General features: G+C 39.3%; 1 protein-coding gene across 1 annotated transcript in view; it reads left to right on the top strand.

The window, feature by feature from the left end:
* The window catches only part of SERPINI1 (serpin family I member 1), an 85,227-nt gene that overhangs the window by 942 nt on the left and 77,309 nt on the right, over positions 1–6,976 (top strand). The gene's annotated exons all lie outside the window — the stretch shown is intronic.

Genomic DNA, 6,976 nt, shown 5'->3' with positions numbered 1-6,976 from the left:
TTTCGTTTGACAGAGGCTATTTCCACATCCGTTATAGATTTGTAAATCTGAGTCCTGGCTTTGTTGTACTTGCCTTACGACTTTGTCAATGACTCGCTGTAAACGCAAAAAGAAAAGGAGGACTTGTGGCACCTTAGAGACTAACAAATTTATTAGAGCATAAGCTTTCGTGAGCTACAGCTCACTTCATCGGATGCATTTGAAGTGAGCTGTAGCTCACGAAAGCGTATGCTCTAATAAATTGGTTAGTCTCTAAGGTGCCACAAGTCCTCCTTTTCTTTTTGCGAATACAGACTAACACGGCTGCTACTCTGAAACCTGTCGCTGTAAACGGGGACCAATATCTGGTGTGTGTTGATGCAATTCAGGGTGTGTTAGCTTTGCTGGAGAAAATAATATTGAGAACTCTGAAGATTAAAGAATTTCTTAAAACTGAAAAATAATTCAAAAAAATTAATTACAAGTCTTTCAGTTTTAAGTTAATTCAGAATGAGTATAGAAGTAGGGTATTTAAAACGGGTAGCTATTTGTGTGTGTGTCTGCCTGTGTATATGTGGGTGGGTGCATGTGTTTATATAACTTGTAAGTCTCCCCTATTTGGAGAAAAAACTTTTTCAATTTGAACCTATTTTAAAGTGCCTTTCTCTTTACAACATAACATTTTTGCATTGTGTGGCTCATTAAAACATGCAACACGCCAAATTTGAAATCTCCCTCATTCAAAGTCTCACACATATCTTGACACCTCAGTAAAATGAATAGCAATCTCTGGCGGTGTATATTTACCAGCCTTCTAATACAATAATTATCCCAAGGTTTAAAAAAAAATGCAAAAATTAAGTTTTATTTCTAACCCCTTTTATTATGAATAAAAATGAAGATACTATACTAATAAATAATGATGATTATGTAAAGCACTTCAAAATCTTTAAATGAACAGTTCTGTAAATGTCAAAATAATATCACTGTTTTAAGTCCATGCATTTCCCTGTTTAAACAATGGTAACATGTTACTTGCTAAGAGCAACTGTTACAGAAAAGCTTTAGAACTTTAAATAGCATATGAAAATCAAGAAATAGGTTTTTAAAAATTTTAAATTCAGGTTTCTTAAATTTGTTAGCTCATGTAAAGAGAGTTTTTAAGAATACTGTATAGTGTGATAAAGATGTAAAAACTTCATATAACAAGAGATGTGTAGGAAGAGTGCCAGCAACTGAATGAATAGGTAAATGATGATTAAACCTATCAACCATTGGTTATAACTTTTTGGTAACAAAAAGGGACTGTCTGTGGAAAGCTATGCATACCTTTGAGGCTCCTAGTTTTGCTGTGTGGGAACAGAGATCTCAAATATTCGGGACAGCAACACAACATGGAACCATCCATCATCACCTTTTAGGTCCCGATAGCTTAATGCATAAAGAAAGCCGGAATACCCAAGATGACATCTGAATGTTATGCTCCACTTAAAAACAAACAAACAAAAAAGCAATATTCCCCTCATTCTACCATGCTTTTTATTATTTTTAATCTATTTTTGTGCAATCCTTCTAACACCAACTCATGCACATCCCTCTCTATTGGTGGGGTAGATCTAGAATTTGTGTAGTGTACAAAAATATTAATGGCACCTTAGAGACTAACAAATTTATTAGAGCATAAGCTTTCGTGAGCTACAGCTCACTAAGTGAGCTGTAGCTCACGAAAGCTTATGCTCTAATAAATTTGTTAGTCTCTAAGGTGCCACAAGTACTCCTTTTCTTTTTGCGAATACAGACTAACACGGCTGCTACTCTGAAAAATATTAATATCATTAATAGCTTTTAACTTTGTTTGGCATCCCAAATATTTTTGTTTTAATAATTGTAGGCTTATGTCTGTAAGTCCTATGGAAAATTAAACTACTGCTTGGGAAAGGTTTTTTTGTGCTTTGAAAAGTCCATAAAATAAATCAAAGGGTGGATGGGGGTGTGAGTCGGAGTCTCTCTCTCATATGAGTGCATGCACGAGGAAATTAAATTAAGTATGTTTTTAAATGAAGCTGTGTAGTAATGCACACTTTTTGTTTAAAAATTCATAAAACAGAATATTCTGTTAAATATCTGGTTTTCTTCCCTCAAATTACTTAACCACAGATTTGACTTTCCAAAACGAGATTCTATAGTCAGAGATTAATACTTTTTCCATTCACTTATCGCTTCCTGGTTTTTTCAAAACTGCTGTCGGTTGTGGTTTTGTGGAGCGTAAGGGAGAGTTTGGAGCTTTTTGAAAAGAAACTATAGATGATTGCCTTGTTATAAAGCAAGGCTTATGATATCTTTAGACCTCTTTTATAATATAGGCCAGTGGTTCTCAAACTGTGGGTTGGGACCCCAAAGTGGGTCATGACCCTTTTTAAATGGGGTCACCAGGGCTTGCTTAGACTTGCCTGGAGCCAATGCCCAAGCCCCAGCACCTGGGGCCAAAGCCAGAGAGCTTCAGCCCTGGGCAGCAGAGCTTAGGTTACAGCCCCCCTGCCTGGAACAATGGGCCGAGCCTCCCTACCTGGGGTGGTGGGGTTCAGGCGGGCTCTGTCTTCCATCCCCCCTCCTGGGGTTGTGTAGTACTTTTTGTTGTCAGAAAGGGGTCACAGTGCAATGAAGTTTGAGAACCCTGGTATAGGTCATAGTCAGACATGTAACAGCACTAAGTGGTTTTGCCTAAGGCACAGAGATTTCCACTACGGTCTTTCCAACATGGGCAGGGTTGGGGGGATTATAGATAAATGGTTGAACAAGCTACATTCAGATTGGCCTCAGGTGAGTGAGTGACAGCCACATGATTAAAGCCCTGCAAATCTGCGAATATCCGCTTTATCTCTGCGGAACATTTTTGTGGATTGTGCATGGATGCAGATCCAAATTTTATATCAAGAGCCCCGCAAATCAATCAGCTTTACATCCATGGATGGCGAATCAGATGTGGATACAAATTTTGTATCCACGCAGGGTTCTATGTATGACTTCCCTCCCCCACTTCACCTTGCTCCATGAGGGAAATATGGAGACAGTGAGAACCGACAAAATATGGTGTCTTTACCTCACCTTGCAGTGTAGAAAATATTCCTATCAGCGACCTCTAAAGGGTATTTTAGTCATGATGAAAAGCTTAAAAGCTCAGTAAACTGCAAAGAGAGTTCAACAAGTATCATTAATGTTAAAACAGTATTTTTTTTTACTCTCTTAATCTTAATGACATTGGCTAAAATAATAATGATGTGAAGAAAATCAGGCTTACAAAACAATCTCAAGATGCAGTAAAAATATTGCTTTAAAAAAAATCCGACCAAAAACGTATACATGAAGATTTGGGTAAAGTCATAAATCTCCATGTAAAATAAGGGTGGTGGTAGTGAGGGGATTACTTAAAAACTGATTCTCCATCACTCTGAATTAAATCAGAAATATTTCCCTTGAAGTCAGTGGAGGTACACTGACAAAAGAGAGGAAAATAGTTATTAATGTTGACAGTATCTTTTCTGGTTAATCTGGATATTTAAGGTTTAGATATTTAAGATCTGCCCTTCATCACAAGTAAGTAGCTAAGTATATCAAGAGCATGGCCTTGGAATGTTTTATGTAACTGTGGGAGAAGGACAGGAAACCCCAATTTTTTTTATATATAAACCATGGTTTAAGGGATATGGTATGTTTTGTATCCAACCTTCTACTTTTAAGCTTAATTCTAACCTGATGTTAAAAACTGAGTCTTTGATCATCTAAGGAACATCTTTGAATGTGTATTATCAATTTAAAGAGAAGATAGATATCCAGGTTTTTTAAATATGTTTATGTAAACCTTTATCAAGGATGAAATCAGATCAATTTCATATAGATTTTTAACTTGGATCAGTAAGGAAAAGGCTTGTTTGTGTAATTGAGTGATAATGAAGGAGGGAATGTTTTCCTCTCCAATGGGAATAGTGGTTAGAGCGGATGTTTTAGTCATAGAAATTTTGGCTAAATGTGTCGTGCATTCCCATTTATATACTCTTATGGCTATGCTAGTTCTGAATTATAATCTGGGGGTGTATTTCAGAGTTCTTTGCAATTTTTGAGTGCCTCACGCACAGGTAGGTAAGTATATATTATCTGCAGTACTACACAGGGCAGGTAAGTTACTTGTCTCCGGTGACTCAGAAAATCTGGCGGAGGTAGGCCATCCATCCTTTATGTAAACCTTATCTCTTGAGGTTAATCCTGTTTCATCCTGTGGTCCATTTTAATATATGTAAGTAAATCATTCACTTTTCATATATGTGGAATACCTGGTAGTGCACAAGTGGTATATTTTTCAGCCCCATTTACTCACAGTAGATCCCATGTCCCTTATTGGTCCAATGACTACATAGTGAGAGTATTACTTTCCTAGAGCAACCTCTTAGCTGCAGGAATTCTGACTTTGATGTCAGCTCTTGCATGAAAGTGGCTGTATAGCTCCTCCTTTGAGGTGTTGAGCCACTTCACTTTCTGTTGGAGACTATCACTCTTCAGGGTTGGGCCCTCTTACTGCATATCTCAAGTACAACTAAACCTATGGCCACTCATTATAGCATTGTGCTAGTGATGTTGTTATTGAGAAGCCACTTGTAATAAGCCTTTATTTACAGGCCCTTAATAGCTCATTTAAAAATTACCTCAATGTCTTGTGCTTATTTTTAGCCAAAGCTGAATTTTATTTTGGGGGCTGGAGGTAGCTTGCCAATATTCTATTTAGCCACTTCTGATTGATCCTAATGTGGAAACTGTTACCCTTAGCTTTTCAAACATTTTGTTCACATATGAATAAAGTGTCATATTAAAATTTCAAATTTGCTAGGGAATTACTCCTCCCCGGCAAAGAGATGTCTCTGGCATATTTGAAAAACTTGCTGTAGAAAAGAGCATTTAATAATCCACGTATTTCATAGGCGATATGCTTTGTTCCATTAACTTTGTAACAGCACACTTACGGGTGAAATTCACTTTGTGCATGACCTTGTACAGTTTCTCCTCAAGGTGCAGAGCTCGTGCTTAAGAGCTTACCAAAAACAGATGCCTAAATATGGACTTAGAACCTAACATTAGGCACCATTTAAAATCTTGCCTTAAATATTCACACACCTGTACTGGTATCTGGTACTTTGCATATCCAAATAAACTCAACAGAACTTGTACACTATGAATTATCATATTTTATATATATATGTAAATAATATAATTTTGTTTGTGTATCTGGTTGCATATGTATATGACTGTCATTAGCAGTGATCAGTGGTGACTCTTTTTAACTTTATATGAAAAATGGTAAATGTAAAAAAAAAAAAAAAAAACTTTAATGAAACATTATTATATTTGAGAATTCTTGTATTACTTTACATCGGGGCGGGCAAACTTTTTGGCCTGAGGGCCACATCGGGTTTCTGAAATTGTACAGAGGGCCAGTTAGGGGAGGTTGAGCCTCCCCAAACAGCCAGGCGTGGCGTGGCCCAGCCCCCCCAGGACTTCTTCCCCATCCAACCGCCCTCCCTGTTCCCTGACAGCGCCCCCAACTGCCCCCTGCCGCACCATCAAACCCCCCCTTCCTGACTGCTCTCCCAACCCCTGCCCCCATTCAACCCCCCTGTTCCCTGTGCTCTGACCACCCTGACCCCTATCCACACCACCGCCCCCTGACCACCACTGCAAACTCCCCTGTCTTCTGACCAACCCCACCTGCTCCCTGCCCCCTTACCGCGCTGCCTGGAGCACCGGTGGCTGACGGCGCTACAGCCACACCACCCAGAGCACCAGGACAGGCAGCCGCAGCTCTGCAGCCCCACCGCCCAGAGCATTGTGCCAGCGGCACGGTGAGCTGATGCTGCAGGGGCGGGGCCGGGAGATAGCATCCTGGGCCAGGAGCTCAGGGGCTGGGCAGGAGGGTCCCGCGGGCCAGATGTGGCCTGCGGGCTGTAGTTTGCCCACCTCTGCTTTACATGGTGAAAGCAATACTAAACAGCCACCTCATTCCTTGAACACTGCACAGTGTCTCATATGCACTGAATGAGTGAGGGGTCCTGTGGAAAAAGTAGTATGTGATCATGTAATTAAAGATTGTATCGTACTGCATGTGCTCAAGAGGACAGAATTAAGGTACCATAGGGGAACTTAATTTTAGCACTTCCTAACTCTTGAGTGCTTGATTTGGTGACCTTAAAACATTTCTTTCAGCATAGCTTTTTGTTTATGTAACTTCCTAGGTATTTAAAAAAACAAACAAAACAAATTTATGTTCAACTGTTGTTGCTTGGACTCCTATAGTAATGCCAGCAGTAAAAACCGCAAAGTTTTAGGCCCAGTGAAAAGGAAATGACACATACGAAATGACAGAGATAACAGAGCAAGTTGCATTAAGGAGTTTATTTAGCTCCTTCTAAACTCTGTGTGTGCACGCGTGCACACATGCACGTTATAGTTATCACAGAGAAGGTGTGGAGACAGTTATGTAGATTTTTTTTTTTTTTTTTTTGGAAGGAGGTATCCAAAAAGAATCTCTCGAGCATTAACCATATACAGCAAGTGGGTTGAATTACAATACCTGTAGGAAATTTATGTTATGGTGTCTAACTCATATAACACTTTGGGGGGGTGGGGGGAAGAGAAAGAAATCATACCAGCTATAAATCCAGATAATAAGACAGCCCATAAAACTTGTCCTCCAATGATTTTATTCAGCAGTGCTCAAAACAATAAAGCTACATTACATTGCAGTGCTTCAAAAGCAAAAGCATCATTCTGCTTTTGGTGGATTGGAGTGATAGTGTCTCACTCACTCACATACACACTTACATTACACTCCACATCCTGTCACTCATTTCATCCCAGACAAAATCAAAGTAGAGCCACTTGTGCCAAAAATTGTCTTGTCATTCAGTGTTGAAAAATACCCAGTCATGGTACTTGGCAGAGTGGCCATTCC

The sequence above is a fragment of the Dermochelys coriacea genome, chromosome 9 (assembly GCF_009764565.3).
Source record: "Dermochelys coriacea isolate rDerCor1 chromosome 9, rDerCor1.pri.v4, whole genome shotgun sequence".
Lineage (NCBI taxonomy): Eukaryota > Metazoa > Chordata > Testudines > Dermochelyidae > Dermochelys > Dermochelys coriacea.
The sequence above is the reverse complement of the archived record's forward strand: the minus strand, read 5'-3'. Positions and strand labels throughout refer to the sequence as shown.